The 17,572-nt window shown below is 40.1% G+C and overlaps 1 long non-coding RNA gene across 1 annotated transcript; it reads left to right on the top strand.

Annotated features, from left to right (window-relative positions):
• The first annotated feature begins 1,516 nt into the window (after window positions 1-1,516).
• On the top strand, window positions 1,517-14,930 carry LOC138503773 (uncharacterized). Its single transcript, XR_011279704.1, has 2 exons — window positions 1,517-2,335; window positions 11,951-14,930. It is a non-coding gene; the product is annotated as an uncharacterized lncRNA (long non-coding RNA).
• The last annotated feature ends 2,642 nt before the right edge of the window (window positions 14,931-17,572 follow it).

The raw sequence follows: 17,572 nt of genomic DNA, 5'->3' as shown, positions 1-17,572 counted from the left end.
GTTACTAACCAATGTTCTTTGTCTTTGCAGGCCCGATGCCGGACGCGGAATGCAGAAAAGAAAACGACTTGGATGCTGCCGATGGCTCGGGTGAGTTGAAGCGCTAACTTTGCCTTTGTCTAACCTGTGCCTTTTGTTTTGCAGGAGCTGCTGAAGATTGAAGATTGGTTCCCAGCAGGTAATTTTCGTAACTACAGGATCCGGAGCTGAAGATTCGCTGGAGCTGACGCGGTGAGCGTCCTGCTGCAGATGCAGAATAACGCAAAGCATGTGGTACCAATCGGGTGTGGTTTAAATAGCCCATAGGAGTACTTAGGTGTCTTCTTCCACCGCAGCCGCGCCCAGGTAAAAGAGTTCCTGCTTGGAGAAGAGTTCCAGCATCAGTGATCCAGGGAGTGGTGCCTGCCCCACCCAGAAAGAAAAGTAGTCTCTGTAAGAAGAGAGTAAAGCATCATCTGGCTGGTAAGTAAGCAGCATGGTCTGCTTCAGGTAGGTTCACCCAAGCACTTTTACACTTGATATGAGCCCGGCGCTTCCTGTGCCGGGACGGGTCCTTACTATGAGCCTGGCACCACCGGTGCCAGGACAAGGTCCAAAAGGTCCCTATTGGGACTTGCTGGTGCCGATAAGGCATGTTATGAGCCTGTTTCCAAGGGTGTTGGGTAGGTCCTGACTCCTTGAAAGCAGTGGTCATGACAGGGATGTTGCGCACAAGCGATAAGTTCGATAGGACATAAAGTGTATGCCCCAGATAAAACTTCCAAAGAATGTGTTGAAAGAAATTTTAGCAAATGACCTAATGGCAATAGATATTTCCGACAGTGATTCAGGGTGCATGGACGATGATGCATGCAGTTATTTGCAAGGAGATCCAAAGTAGTTTTAGCACTTGGCATAGGCCAAAAGGAGGGTTTGTCAAAAGAGAAATTATATTGTGCCTCCTATTGCAATAAATATATGTATATTGGCCTACGCCAAGCTGCTCGAAAGTCGCTTGCGAAAGAATCCGTGTTGCAAGGTCCTGACCTTAAAATCATTGTAAGCCGCCATTTTAGTTCAATCCGCCATTTTAGGATTCACTTTGTAAAAGTCACCCTGTGAGTTAAAATGGTGGACGATGTCATTCCAAAAATACAACATGGCTGCCTTGACCTCTGTACATAGCTAATATATAACTTGCCTGCAGGCCACTTGTTGAGGTTGTGAACTGAAAACTTGTCCTTCATTGACCTGTGTGTAAGGGATTACTCGTGCAAATGAAACTAATCCACGAGTATACTATAAAAACAATGTATTCAAATACTGAACATAGAACACTTGTTTAACCACATTGTATTAATGTTTAAGAAGACTAACAAGGAAAATCCCAGAATACACAGTTGCTGTATAGGCTTGTAGATACATGTATTAAAAGCGAACCAGTTATTTGTGGTTGTTCGAGACTTGGCATGAACCCTAGATCGATGATGTAGTAAGTGGAATATTAACCCAAAGTGGGGCTGGACATCGTGTAAGGATATTTGGCATGTTACAGCACAGAGTACAGTACTACTGCACAAGTAGCATTTTTTTTTTTTGCAGCACCACCACAAGGGTGCGGTGCATTGCTATATGGGTTAGCAGATTAACAAGGAAAGACAGGCTATTCAGTCAAAAAAACGATTTTAATATATAAGATGCAAAGCTATTTTTACAGTTAAAAGCACACGTGTTCATTTAAAAATGCACACTATTTTTCACCTGAAATGCCTATATTGCTAGAGACACATTTGAAAATTAACAGCTAACATATTAACAATTAACCTGACTAATAAAACCTTATTTTAATATAACCCACTAATAAAATGTGTTCTCTACTGCAGAATTAGGCATACTTTGAAAACCATTTAAATGAGTGTGCAGATTTTTCTCTTCTCTGCCTGATTATCCGTGTTGTTGTGCACAGTAACGGCAGGAAGGAGGAAGTCAGATTTGCAACAATTGCAAATGTATAAGCGAAGCTATTGTTGAAAAGTAGGAGGATGAGAGATGATGGATTTCATTGGAACACGTCATAAAGAGGGCTGAGAGGAAAGTTTTAGTGGGCAGTAGCAGGGAAAAGACAGGCAGACATCTTTCTGCACTACTGGGGAGAAGACCTGGCTGTGGGGGTGTCCTGCTGCAGTCGAGACTGGGGAAAGCTGAAAGAATTACCTTTCCACTGGCAGAGGCAGTCCTATCTGAAAAAGCTGAGAATTCCAGGCAATGACCCCGGCTTGAGAAGGCAAGCGTTCCTTTTTATTGGAGTTACGCCAAGAGAGCCACATTCACAGAGAGAAGAATCTGAACAGATAAGGTAATTACCTAACTGGGGGAGCTGTGTGTGTGCACGAAAGTATGCAGTCAGTTTAGAAAAATGAAAGTCCCGTGCGTGTCTTTATCAAGTGCTAATGTTGCAATTTAAGTTCTGTTCTCCGCCACTATAATTGCAGTGTGTCATTGAAAATGCTTTGATTGTTCCCTTTTATTGCTGTAAAAAATGAGATCATGCCTAAATGTAAATTTTATAATACAGAAAATATTTGAAAACAGACGGGTGGTTTATTTTCTATTTACCATTACAATGCCAATGATGTGGGGAGATTTTTAAACAGTGCAATGGTCATTTTAAGACAGATGTGTGTATGTCAGAATCAGTATGAATAATTGTGAATGACTGTAGTATAACTTGTTGGAGGTACATGAGCCAACGGGAAGAGAGACTCTCTGAACATAGCTCCCTACCGTATATAAGGTAGTGGAAATTACCACAAGACTACCACATATAGCTCTCTGTCGTAAATAAGTCAGTGAGTTTGCCCATGGTGGCGCACCAACACTATCCCTGGAAATTGTGGTTTCCCTAGAATGCAGGTCTGAGGTCTCTCTAGTGATCACACGAAAAATCTAAGCGAAGATAAGGGATTCTGGACATTGGGGCCACAAATAAAACAAGGGAATTATGCTCACCAAAATACCACCAACCACGTATACCAAATATGCAGGTCTGGGTGCTGAAATAATGCATGTCCATTGTATTATTGTTGCACATGGCCAAATCTGAATACAAAGAGTGATTATTGCTAAGTTATTTCTCGGCGGTAATAAAATACCGTCAGGCCCCAAATCTCCACAAAATACCCTACATATTTATGGTGCGTTGCAGGCCGGGAAAGTGATCATAGAGTACCTACTGGGCGTGGCAAGCGTGTCTCACACTGCCATTTGCACATTAAAGGGAACCCATTTTATAATAGCAGTGTGCCACTAAAAACGAATTTCAGAATGTCACAAAGGGAAACCACATTCTCAGATCTAGTGCAATATTTAGAGGCAAAGTTATTTGCACATGGGAATTGGTCTTCGAACAGTACCTTAGAATGGAGTAACCGCATTCAGGGTGAGGTGCAGAAAGAAAAACTAGACAATATTTTTGCAGAAGGCAGCATAATTCAGGTCTGCCTTACAAGATTATTGAATGCAGCCGATAAAAGTGCAGAGAAAGACTGTTTAATACGTCTATGCGGCAAAATATGGTTTATTTTAAACAAGTCACTGCGAATGCAAGAGAATGATACTCAGCTAATTAACAGGTTAAAGACTGAAATAGATGGGGCAAGTAAAAATCAGGAAATGTTGAGAGCAGAATTGGATGTATGCCAAAAAGACATGCAATTAAAATGCAGAGACTTTGATACTCAGTTATCCAAAAGCAAGAAACAATTTGAAGATAGTGAGCAAGAATTGACACACTTAAAAGCCTTAGTGGATCACATTAGGCAGGATAAAGATGAGGTTGTTTCAGAAATGCAGATTTTACAAAAAGAACATTGTGAAAAAGAAGGTGATCTCCAGAGTGTAGAACAAGAAATGATTAAAATGATTCAAGAAAGAGACAAAAGAAATAAAGAGTTCAATGAATGCCAAATTCAAATGTGTGACATGCAGGAGGCAATTAATAAAATGAGTGATGAAAATAATTATTTGCATGATGAAGCCAACAGACTCCTTAAAAAGTGTAAGGACTTAGAACAGCAAATGTGCATTCCCAGGTCACAGGAGAGGCGGCAGGGTACCACATTCAATGGAGTGGAGGTGAATTCTAGCTCTGCCCAAAGAGCTAGTGCCCCAGTGACTGGGCCGGTGACTGAACTTGGTTGCAGCGCCCTTGGGGGATTTGATACTCCCATTGGGGGCAGCCACCAATCTCATACACCTGAAAACAGGATTGAATCACAAAATAGTGCAATTCCATGCATTGCAACAAGTAGCCCCATAAAAATAATGAAATCCATTAAAGCCCTGATCAAACCATTTAAAAAGGGAGGTGAATGCTGCATTGAGGATCACTTAGAAGCGGTGCATGACATTTTTAAAGCGCTCCAGATACCTAAGGAACAGTACAGACAATATTTTCATTTAACTTTAGATGCCCCGATGGCCAGCATCATAAGGGGATTAAATGAACAGCAGAATATGACATGGCTGGAGTTTGAAAAAGAAATTAGGCGTCATTTTTCTCCTTTTCAGTCATTGCAAGAGGCAAAGAAAGTTGCGTACACTATTACTGCTGGACCTAATACATCACCTCGCCAATTTTTACAAGACTTAAAAAGAGCATTCTCTCGCTTTGATGTATCTTTTGACTCAAATTCCAATGAGTTTAAAACCGCATACTTCTATGGGCTACAGAAAGACATCATATCCCAATTGGTCCGTGAATTTGACCGTGACAAGTCCCTTGAATGGATTGTACATCAAAGCACCAAGCTATATGAGGTACTCTATTGTCAGGGTAGAGAAAGTGATAAAATGAAAGATACTAGGCCTAAATCTAAAGAACCCTCAGCCACAGTAATGGAAATCAGGTCAGCCAAAATGTCCCTTGAGTCTACTCAAAGCCAAGGTAAAAATAATGTGACACCTGAACAAAGGGGTAATCAACAAAGATCGCCATTGCCTGTACCAATGTTCCAATCACATGATCCTAGTAATAGAGAGAGCTACATCAGCCCTAGATATTTAGGAGATAGACCCCGGGTAAGATACCGGTCTGATATGGCAGGTATGAACAATAACCAGAGACAAAATCAAGATCAAAGAAATGATGGTCCCTACCAGTCATTGGGGACACAGAGCAGATTTGATCCCAGCACCATGATATATGGTAATCAGGATAGGCCCCGATATGTGGATCGATTTACTGATAATGGAAATCAATATAGGGGCCAGTACCCACAATCTGAGAGACAGGACATGAGGCAAAACGTGAACTACAGTCCACGCCAGTACAATGATTCCCCACCAGGGGACTATAATCAAAGGATGGGTGCAAACCGCTCCCCTCCACAAATGAATCAAGAATTCAGAAACCATCCCAACCGGTATCAATCACCTGAGAGGTATCAGAATAGATCCAATCAGGGGGAAAACAACCAATATCGACCTAGGCCACAGAAAGAGGATCCTAGAGAGGTGGAAAGGTTCCAATGCCTTGAGGCCCAAGTGAAAATGTTAGCTGAGCAAATAGGAAAGCTCTATACAGCGCAAAAACAACCTTCCAAAGAGGGGGCTGATGGCCATAGCAATGACCGGGGGGCTTCCGAAAAGTGACTAAGTACTCATGATAACTGCAGTGCCAAAATGACAGATAGCTCTGATATAATTTTGCATAACGACTCTGAGATGTCTAATGGATTAAAAATGAAAGTACCAGTAAATGAAATTGTGACAGAAAGTGCAAATACTTCTAAAAAAGAGGTACGGTTTAACTTAGAGCTAAATAAAACAGTAAAGATTTGCACAAATGAAAAAGAAACATTAGGAATTCCAAAAGAACAAAGGGACAGATTTAAGAAAAATGACTCATGCATGGGGAATACCAGTGAACAGGGAGTAAGTGGGGATGCCATAGCTCCTTCCCTGGGCAAGCAAAACAATTACCAAACACAGACAGAAAAAGGAAATACTCACAAGGAGGGTACAAGTCAATCACCTGAAAAATTCTTTGAGCCACATATTTTTGAAGAGGCTGAAAGGGCTGGTATTACACTAAATGATCACAAATGCACAGAATTAAAAAATGACAAATTGCTGAATGATGTTGTGACACATGTTCAGTTGGAAGGTTGTAATGTGGTCTCTGATGTTACCCAGATGGATGGGCGAACGGTGGCCACACTCCAAAAAACCTCTGAACATGGAGAAATGAATAAAATATCTCGCACAGAAATGGGTAAAAAGGAGGGAAAAATGTCTTTTCATTTACCAATGTGCTTAGCCAAAAGTGAAAAAGACCTGAGAAAGGTGAGCCCTGAAATCAGTAAGAATTCACATTTCTTATGTGTATTAGAGGAAGTTGAGGACAGATATTATGCACCCATCACTGTAGAAGAAAAATGCCACACCTTTGCTATGATTGACACTGGCGCACAGGCCACAATTATGTCCAAGGAGCTGGTAAAGAGTATCAATGAAGGGAGGCCTCCACAGAGTCAGATCACAGTGAAGGCAAATCAAGGCCCAGTGCATAACTTTAATGGGGAGGAGGTGCCCATCATAGGTGTAACTGAGGTTGACATAAAAATAGGAAAGCACAGAATGAAACAAGAGGTATTGATCACATCTATTTGTGAAATTCCATTTCTGATGGGGACAGATTGCCTGAAAAGATTGTCTCCTCTCATAGATGGGGTGAATGGAGTGCTGTGGTCCTTAACCAAAAAACCATTGAGGCCTAAGAAACTAAAATCACAAAACAGCAATATAAAAGAATGTCACACCATTGCCAAAACAAATGATGCTGTGGAGGTATATCTCCAGAATAGCTGCATACTTAGTGTCACTGTTATATTAAGGTGTCAAGACAAAGATCAGAGCGACAATGAAAAACTACCTGTACAAATATACTTGGACCCAAGGAAAGATTGGCAGACTGCCATAGACGAACACACATTACGTTTCTATTTAAAAGAGAATACATGCAAACAGAATATTGTTCCTAAAACAGATTCAGAAAAACACATTACCACTCTGGCAGAGATACACATGGAAGATGAGCAACCATGGGTTCACGCTGGTATAAATGATTATCTTAAAACAATAAAAGCCACTTTAGCGCTTGAACATGAAAGGAGTTTCATTAATGAGAAATTGTTGCAAAAAATTATGGAGAGGGAAGAAATCCCGAAATTTAGGATTAAAAACCAATATGTTTCTGGGTTGGACAGTCCAGACTTTGAAAACCGAATTACAGGCAGATGCATGCTTAAAATTAGCATTGGGCAGAAAGCAATTTACCATAATGTATGGATAGTGAGTGGAGCACAAAATGAATTTTACATGGGCAATGACATCATGCACAGAATGTGTATGGTGTTAGATTTCCTTAATCAAAAAATATGGTCACGCCTAGGTGGGCCGGCGCCTGAATTTGAAGACAAAAGAAGGGCTTATCATTGTGCACAACTAGTTCCTTATGCAGTCGAATTACAGATGAGGAAAAATACTATTGTTCCTGCATTTACAAAACAGTTTGCAATAACACTGAAATGCAAAAATGGACAGCAGATGAAAGGCTCTGATGCATTTGTATGCCTGAATGAATCCATAAAACAGCAAGGCCTGGATTATGAATACATTCCATTGGTAGACATTGGTGAGGGATCTGTAAAAATCATGGTAAATAATAAAGGTTGTCAGGACGTTCATTTAGAGGAAAACTCCCCATTAGGAATGGCCATACAAAAATCACATTATACGGCAGATTTAAATAACATGGTGATTGGGAATATTCCTGAAAAATATGTAGATGCCAAGGGCGAGTTGCCAGAACACCTGGACTCTCAGCCCAAAGGAATATTTAAAATTCATTCTGTGTATCCTTATGATTCCAATGAGACAGTGTGCTGCCATCAAGAGGATTGCATAATATTTAATTTAAATGAAAATGAAACAGGAAATCAGCCCATTGAAGTGGAAGCTGATATGCCAAAATATTTAAAAGTGGCAACCCTACAAAAAGACACAGCCACACAGTTAGAGGAAAGCGCTGAGATTCCTTTACCAGAAGAGTTTCCAGAATTTTCCAGAATGGTAGAAGAGCAGATCTCCTTAGCGGATGCATGTAACAGCGATGAGGATCGACGCAATCTGAGGGAAATATTTATGGAGTTTAAGGATGTATTTGCAAAAGATGCTTATGATTGTGGTTTAACTGATTTACATGTGGCCACACTACCAGAAGGTTGTAGCAGAAATCCAGTGTTTGTACGCCAGTATAGACTACCGCTGGCATGTTTAGAATCATTGGCAGAGATTATTAAAAATTTGGAATCACGGGGAATAATTAGGCCCATTCATAGCACATCCAATACGCCTATTTTAGGTGTGTTAAAGCCAAATGGTCAATGGCGGCTGTGTGCAGACTTAAGAGAGTTAAATAAAAGAGTACCAGTATCTAGATGGCCACTACCATTCATTGATCAGGGCCTAGCTCAGATACATGGTTCAAATGTATTTACCACGTTAGATCTCACATCTGGATATTGGTGTGTGCCATTGGCAGAGGAGATACAACACCTATTTTCCTTTACATTTGACAGGACTCAATATGCCTGGCTTAGAGCTCCGTTCGGGTACATCAATAGTGGGAGTGAATTTGGCATATTTTTGAGAAAGGCCATGCCGGATGCAGCGGAAAGAGGGACAATAGTTTATGTGGATGATGTCTTGATAAAAAATGAAAACCTTAAAAGCCATTTTGATGAAATAAGACATGTGCTTGGCCAATTGCAGAAAGCAGGCGCCAAAGTATCTTTGCAAAAAGCACAATGGTGCAAGAAAAAAGTGAACTTTCTAGGGCATGAAGTGACTGAACATGGGCTAAATCCACAAAGGAAGAAAATAGAGGCCATACAAAGATTAAAAGATCCTAAAAATGTGAAAGGAGTAAAAAGTTTATTAGGGATGACAGGCTATAACAGAAAGTTCATTGAGAATTATGCAGAAATCACTCAACCATTGACTAAACTGCTTAAACTAAATACTCCCTGGAGATGGGAAAGAGAGCAGTCTGATGCAGTGGCTAGATTGAAGGAATGTCTTGTAAAGGCACCATGTTTAGCATACCCCATAAAGGACAGGGATTTCTTTATAGAAATAGGCTTTTCTGAACATTGTATGTCAGCAGTGTTATCACAAAAACACGATTTGAATCACAAAACCATTGCATATGCAAGTAAGGCATTTTCCCAAGTTGAAATGAAATTTAATGAATGCGAGAAGGCCCTATTAACCACTGTGTGGGCGCTACAACATTTTCGCCCCATTGTTCAGGGAGAAAAGGTGATTATTGAAACAAATCATCAACCTTTGCAATTTTTAGAGAGTAAAAGAATTAGATCAGGCAATCTAGCGCAATCCAGAATCACTTCATGGACGCTGGCATTACAAGGTTTTCCCGTAGAAGTAAGATATGGACAAAATAAAAAGAGCCCAATTGCTCAAGGGTTAGCTGACTTACATGACTGTGCAGCTGAACAAATACCAAATGAAATGGAAGTGGAAGCTAGTTTGCAGGAATTTGAACAATCACCACACAAAGCTTTTGATGAAAAAACATGCAAGGATTTGCCAACTGTATATGTGGATGGTTGTGCTTTTCACATTGAAAATGACAGTAATAAACAATTAGTGGCAGGAATAGGAAATGTCTGGTTGAAATGTGAAGGCGTTCCTAGTATAGGGATGAGGATTGGAGATAGGAGCAGTCAGGTAGCGGAATTGGCAGCCATCTATAAAGCAATTGCTACTGCAGTTGATAAAAAGTTCAGTGAAATTGTCCTGGTGACTGATTCTGACTATGCACGGAATAGCTTTGTGGAGTATTTGCCTGGTTGGAAAGCAAGAGGCATGGTTACATACAACAAAAAGCCACTTAAACATGGAAAAATGATACAAGCCATAGACAAATTGGTGTCAGAAAATAATTTAACAATATACTGGAGAAAAATTCGTGGGCATTTAAAAACACCAGGAGAGGATAAGGAGGGAAATGATAAGGCAGACCATCTGGCTAAGATTGGGGCTGTGATGGGAGAATTGCTACCTATTGATTATTTAATGGGTGAAATACAAATTGATGCAGTCACACGTTCTAAAGCACCAAAGGAGGTAGATCAACCGGTGGTGCAGTGGAGTCATGACACGCCAGACCAAGATTTGATTGAGGCACAAAAGAATGATCAAATTTTGGGAATCTATTATAATCATTTGATAGATCCTGAACAAAATCCTTTAACAGAAAATGATTGTATGGGAAAAGAAGAGTTGAGGGTGTTATTAAAGAACAAAACACGAATTAGATTACAGGATGGGCTCATGATTAGAGAGTCCATAACAGGGCAAATACAGTGGGTAGTACCCCTTTCATTCAGAGGACTAATGCTACACCATGCACACGATGCCATAACTGCAGGCCATAGAGGTTCACAAAAGACATTAGAAATACTAAAAGATTATGCTTACTGGCCACATATGTCCCAAGATGTGGAATTATATACTAGAGGATGTCTAGTATGCGCCCAATTTAAACCTGCTTCACCAATGCATAGAGCACCATTGATGAAAAGAGGCCTAACTCTCCCATGGTCAGATTTGCAAATAGACTATGTAGGTCCTTTAAAAAGGTCGAGCAGGGGACACCGCTATATTTTGAGTGTGGTATGTTTGATGTCAAAATGGATTGAGTGCATTCCCGCACCAGATTGTAGTGCGCAAACAGCAGCCACATTGCTGGTGAACCATGTGTTCTCAAGGTTTGGGTTGCCACAAAGAATTGAGTCAGACAGAGGAAGTCATTTCACAAGTACTCTAATGAGCAAGGTATGGCAAATACTAGGTGTGAAAAGGAAACTACATATCGCATATCGGGCGGCGTCTTCAGGTACAGTTGAAAGAAGCAATAGGTCTGTTGTGGACATTTTAAAGAAATTTGTGGCAGAAGCAGGTTCCAGCTGGGATTTGCGTTTACCATTGGTTTTGATGGCAATCAGGTCGACTCCTGCCAAAGCATCAGGTGTTAGCCCCCATGAGGTCTTAACAGGTAGGAAAATGGTGTTACCACAACACCTACTATACAGAACACATGAGCAAACTCTAGTGAGTGCATCCACAGTTCATGAATATATTGATGAACTGAGGAGGCATTTGCAACATGCATTTGCTTTTGTGCAGAGAAATCTGGAAAGAGCTGCTGACAGTGCTAAGTCATATTATGACAAAAAGACATCAGTAAAGGAATACAATGTAGGGGATCAGGTGTACAAGTTTCATTTTGGAAAAAGTAAACAGAAAAATTCTAAATTTCTGGCAGCCTGGCAGGGGCCATTTCGAATTATAGATAAAGTCTCTCCTGTAGTGTATAAAATTTTGAAAAATGAAGGTGAAACAGCAATAGAGCAGTTTGTCCATGTAAATCAAATCAAACCATGCCATCCCAGACATGAGATCAGGCAGCTTGAGCATGTGGAAACGGATAGAGTCCCTTGAGAAAATAAATGGGTGTAATCAGGAGGCAGTGACAAAGAAGTTAAAAAAAAAAAAAAAGTTGATTGTTATGATGGCACATAAACACTGTAATATATGTGAAAATATATAATATAAATAAATAAATAAATAAATATATAATATAAATAAATAAATAAATAAATGCACATATAACGGAAGCTCGTGGTTGGTGTACAGAGAGAAAGTGTATTAAATATTGAATGCTGTTTTATATGTGTTTGTTTTCTTTTAACTTGTGTTTAATTTCAGAAAAAAAAAAAAAAAAAAAAGAAGTATTTTTACCAAGCATGTTTTATTTTTGGCAAAAAGGTGGAAATTAGTATTGTGCTATGTACTTAATCTGTTTATTTTCTATTTTGATAAGACAATTAACATTATTTGGTCGGAGGTTCCGGGATCAGAGGCCACGGGAGACGATGGAGTACTGGAGACCGCGAGGACGGATTCCGGGAAAGCCCCAAAGAGGGGTGAAGACCAAGGCTACAAAGCGATCAGCATTGAAGATGATACCGATGACATGTTTAACAATAGTGATATTTGGAGGGATCTTCAAGAATTCAGAAGCACAGGTTGTCATTGAACCTGGACCAGCATCTGGTATCGCGGTAGAAGAAGCACCAGGATTCATCATGAGTGATAGAAGGATGATTTTCCAAAATATCTACATACCATTGGATCCTGAGATTTTGATTGAAAAACATTTGAACAATACCGGAATTAAGATTGAACAGACTAAAGAGTGGCTGGAAATAAGAAAAGAGGACGCTAAGCAGTCAATAAGAGATATATTAATGCAATTGGAAAAAACATTCGTGAATTCAGCAGACATTAAGAAGAAGAGAGGAAAGAGAGGTGCGGTGATGCTCGCGATATCAATGGTAATGTCTATAATTGGGGCAATAATAGGTACTACAATATCAACAGCCAATTCTATTTCGGTAGGAACACTGAGTACTAAAGCACAACAACTGAGTATTGACCTAGAAATAATACAAAAGACATTAGATGGAATTAGAGGGGGACTGGATGAACAAGTAAGATTCATAAATGAAACTGCAATCATTCTAAATGAACAAGCGGATGTGATGCAACGGGCGACTAAAATAATACTTAAGCATGACAGAACTTTAAATGAAATATTGAACATAATGAGTCCTGTTGATAGACTATTAACGAATTATATGAGAGAAGTTCAAACTGCAGTTTCACAATTGATTCAAGGACATATTCCCTTGTATTTTGTTTCGCAGGATATCATTCGGCAAATGATAGAAAGATTGACCAGGAGGGAAATTGACCTTATACAGATAAGAATTGCATTCGAAATGGGGAATGCAATGCCGTTATATGTGGACTTGGAAAGACTAGAGATCGGATTTTTGCTATGCATCCCATTTGTAGCCCCTGAACTTATTTATCAAACGAAGTGGGTACACAACGTGGGATTTTGGCAAGAGGACAAATTCATTAAGATTAAGACTCCAGAAGTGGTGGCATTTCAGTCATGGGAACCTGAAGTTTATTTAATACCAAACCTGGAAACATGTGTAACATTTAAAGAACAAAATTATATGTGTCCAGGTAAACCGTTTGTTCCTGATGCCACAGATGCTATTTGTGGATTGAAATCTGACCCAAGTATATCAGAGGGATGTGAAGTGATTATTAGTAATATGGGGAGTGAAGAAATGGCACAGGCTAAGATGGTCAGAGGTAAATGGTTGGTCAGTACCTGTTTAAAGAACATGACGGTAGTACATTTAAACCATGGAACATACGTGGTTAAACAGGTAAAATATAATGTTTTTTATTTACAGGTTCCAAAGGATGCAATTGTGTCAATTGGGGGATTAACATTGTTCCATGTAACAAATGATGTTTGGGAAAGCCAAGTGGAAAATATCGATTTTTTTCAAAGGGATACTTTTCCAATAGATCCAGATGTGGAATATTTATTGAATCACAAAGAAAGACATGTTATGAAAATGAATTTGCGAAAAAACAATATTACAATTAGTAATCTGGGCATAATAGAAGTGGAAAGATTTAATTGGGGAACCTGGGGGGAACGCTCAATAGTGGGTTTGGCTATCTTGGTGCTAATCATGGGTGGATGGTTGATTGTGCTATCAGTAAAAATGAAAATGTTACTGATTTTACTGACTACGTCAGGAAGAGAAAGATATCCCAATACACATGCATTTTAAGAGAAAAAGAAAGAACAAGTTGTTTTTAGAGATTGGCTTGGATTATAGCCAAGTTCTAAAAAACAAAAGGAGGGTATATGTAAGGATATTTGGCATGTTACAGCACAGAGTACAGTACTACTGCACAAGTAGCATTTTTTTTTTTTGCAGCACCACCACAAGGGTGCGGTGCATTGCTATATGGGTTAGCAGATTAACAAGGAAAGACAGGCTATTCAGTCAAAAAAACGATTTTAATATATAAGATGCAAAGCTATTTTTACAGTTAAAAGCACACGTGTTCATTTAAAAATGCACACTATTTTTCACCTGAAATGCCTATATTGCTAGAGACACATTTGAAAATTAACAGCTAACATATTAACAATTAACCTGACTAATAAAACCTTATTTTAATATAACCCACTAATAAAATGTGTTCTCTACTGCAGAATTAGGCATACTTTGAAAACCATTTAAATGAGTGTGCAGATTTTTCTCTTCTCTGCCTGATTATCCGTGTTGTTGTGCACAGTAACGGCAGGAAGGAGGAAGTCAGATTTGCAACAATTGCAAATGTATAAGCGAAGCTATTGTTGAAAAGTAGGAGGATGAGAGATGATGGATTTCATTGGAACACGTCATAAAGAGGGCTGAGAGGAAAGTTTTAGTGGGCAGTAGCAGGGAAAAGACAGGCAGACATCTTTCTGCACTACTGGGGAGAAGACCTGGCTGTGGGGGTGTCCTGCTGCAGTCGAGACTGGGGAAAGCTGAAAGAATTACCTTTCCACTGGCAGAGGCAGTCCTATCTGAAAAAGCTGAGAATTCCAGGCAATGACCCCGGCTTGAGAAGGCAAGCGTTCCTTTTTATTGGAGTTACGCCAAGAGAGCCACATTCACAGAGAGAAGAATCTGAACAGATAAGGTAATTACCTAACTGGGGGAGCTGTGTGTGTGCACGAAAGTATGCAGTCAGTTTAGAAAAATGAAAGTCCCGTGCGTGTCTTTATCAAGTGCTAATGTTGCAATTTAAGTTCTGTTCTCCGCCACTATAATTGCAGTGTGTCATTGAAAATGCTTTGATTGTTCCCTTTTATTGCTGTAAAAAATGAGATCATGCCTAAATGTAAATTTTATAATACAGAAAATATTTGAAAACAGACGGGTGGTTTATTTTCTATTTACCATTACAATGCCAATGATGTGGGGAGATTTTTAAACAGTGCAATGGTCATTTTAAGACAGATGTGTGTATGTCAGAATCAGTATGAATAATTGTGAATGACTGTAGTATAACTTGTTGGAGGTACATGAGCCAACGGGAAGAGAGACTCTCTGAACATAGCTCCCTACCGTATATAAGGTAGTGGAAATTACCACAAGACTACCACATATAGCTCTCTGTCGTAAATAAGTCAGTGAGTTTGCCCATGGTGGCGCACCAACACTATCCCTGGAAATTGTGGTTTCCCTAGAATGCAGGTCTGAGGTCTCTCTAGTGATCACACGAAAAATCTAAGCGAAGATAAGGGATTCTGGACATTGGGGCCACAAATAAAACAAGGGAATTATGCTCACCAAAATACCACCAACCACGTATACCAAATATGCAGGTCTGGGTGCTGAAATAATGCATGTCCATTGTATTATTGTTGCACATGGCCAAATCTGAATACAAAGAGTGATTATTGCTAAGTTATTTCTCGGCGGTAATAAAATACCGTCAGGCCCCAAATCTCCACAAAATACCCTACAGCTTGTAGATACATGTATTAAAAGCGAACCAGTTATTTGTGGTTGTTCGAGACTTGGCATGAACCCTAGATCGATGATGTAGTAAGTGGAATATTAACCCAAAGTGGGGCTGGACATCGTGTTCACAAAATGTATAAAAAGCCAATGCATTGTATTGTACAGCGTCTCTCACTGAACACACTGAACCACGCTGGAGTTCGTTGTGTTGTACTGAGGGCCGATAGCTATCTGATTTTGCTCTGTGTTCGTAACTGGATTCAGTATAAAATAAAGTACTTTGTATGTTTCTTTGTAACACACGTGTTCGGTGTATTTCCTTTTGGGGTACTCAGCCTCGATATTTTTGATTTTGTTTTCACAACACAATGAGGAAATGCTGACTTGCAAGTGTGTGCGGCTTTCCGTGCCAGGGAAGCACTCTGTTTCTATTCCAGATCAAGCACAACGCAGCACTGTCCATTCTTCATTCCAGTTGTTATTCACTCCCCAACGATCAACAGAATGTCATGAAATAATGGCATGATTTGGGGATAAGCCACATAAGGGAGTCATTCATCATGCAGGAGTGCACATCAATCACAATAAAGGAATGGCAACAAAAAGCCAAACAAAGGGCCCAATTCTTCCTTCACCAGGTGGATATATGCATGGCCACTTGGGCAGCAGAACCAGAAGGTCGAACCCCAATTAGACCCCCAAAACAAATGAGCTACTCTTTCTACAAACGGGGCCATTGTGGACCCCTAAAATAAGTATAGAACCCGCAAGAGAATGCCCATTGTGATTTGGAACTTTATCCACAAGCGTGCATGGCATGAGCCCCTCTCTGGTTATCGCACCCGCAGCTCAAAGGCAAAGAGATCTTCTACACATGCATCCTAATCTTGCTGTACGTGTGACATGCACCCCCAAAACAAAGGAGCCAGAAAGAGAATTTCAGAAATCTCAGGAACAAAAGGGCACTGTTCTACCTAACCTCTGCATGAGGAAGTGGTGAACATCGATCTGTGAATCATGTAATGTATTTCAGATCCAGAGACCGGCTGAGATTGTAGGTTGAATAAATGACACCTGTTCTATCTCATCTGGCGAATCCGTTGCCTATAATTTATCATCTGCGTAAGAAGCTCTGATTAAGCAATCGTCAATAAAGTATAAGGATTGACTTTGATGAAGTGGTAGTGCTGTCGCGACAGGGGCAATACATGTAACATTTGTAGGGCCATCTAGCATGGGTGGGCTCTGGACTAGCAATAAAGGATATCACTGCCCACCAAAAATATTTCTGGTCTCGGTTTCTGTGAAAAAAACAGAAGTATACATCCTATAGGTCCAATGACAACCGTAAAAGCCCCTTCAAATCAGTGGGATGACTTTGTGGGGAATCCAACTTATTGCATAATAACTTGGTGAAGGGAGTCCGTTTTTAAAATGAGTCTTTTTTGCATATGGACTACTAAGGAATTGATTTTAGTCCTCTGGCATTTCCTTTGAAACTGTTGATATCATGCAAGTTCCCCTTTAGGTAGTATGTGCTCTGTAGGAGTGCCCTCCTTCCGGAGTATTCTTTTGGCCAAGGAAAAACGGAATCCCTTATGGGGATGGTGATATCCGGATTATATTTGTCATCTCAATTCCGAACTATTAAAACCTATTTGAACCTAGGTTATCAGCTGCTAGATAGCTTGAGCACTTGCAGCCCACTGGGATCTAGATGCCAGTGGGCTGCCAGCAATGTTTGCTGTTTTATCTGGGAGATAAACACAACTCCATTCCTGTCTTCAGAAAAAAGCTTGTCCTTGAAAGGATGATAGTGCGTCTGCTTCCCATCCTGTTTGTCATCCTTAACTCCTTGGCCTCTAGGTGGAGGCCAACAACGGGCCCTTTTTGGAATTTATATGGCAGTGGACCATTATATCATTCTCCAGTGAGAGTTCTTGGCTGGGAGATGTAGGAGAAACATCACTTGTTCACTTAGAAAAAGGGTGTCGGGGAGCTGCATAAGAGTGAAACAGTGCCATAATCACAGTCATGGCTTTTTGGTA

This window comes from Ambystoma mexicanum, chromosome 11, assembly GCF_040938575.1.
Source record: "Ambystoma mexicanum isolate Mex_15411 chromosome 11, UKY_AmexF1_1, whole genome shotgun sequence".
NCBI classification, from domain to species: Eukaryota; Metazoa; Chordata; class Amphibia; order Caudata; family Ambystomatidae; genus Ambystoma; species Ambystoma mexicanum.
Note: the sequence above shows the minus strand (reverse complement) of the source record. Positions and strands in the feature narration are given on the sequence as shown.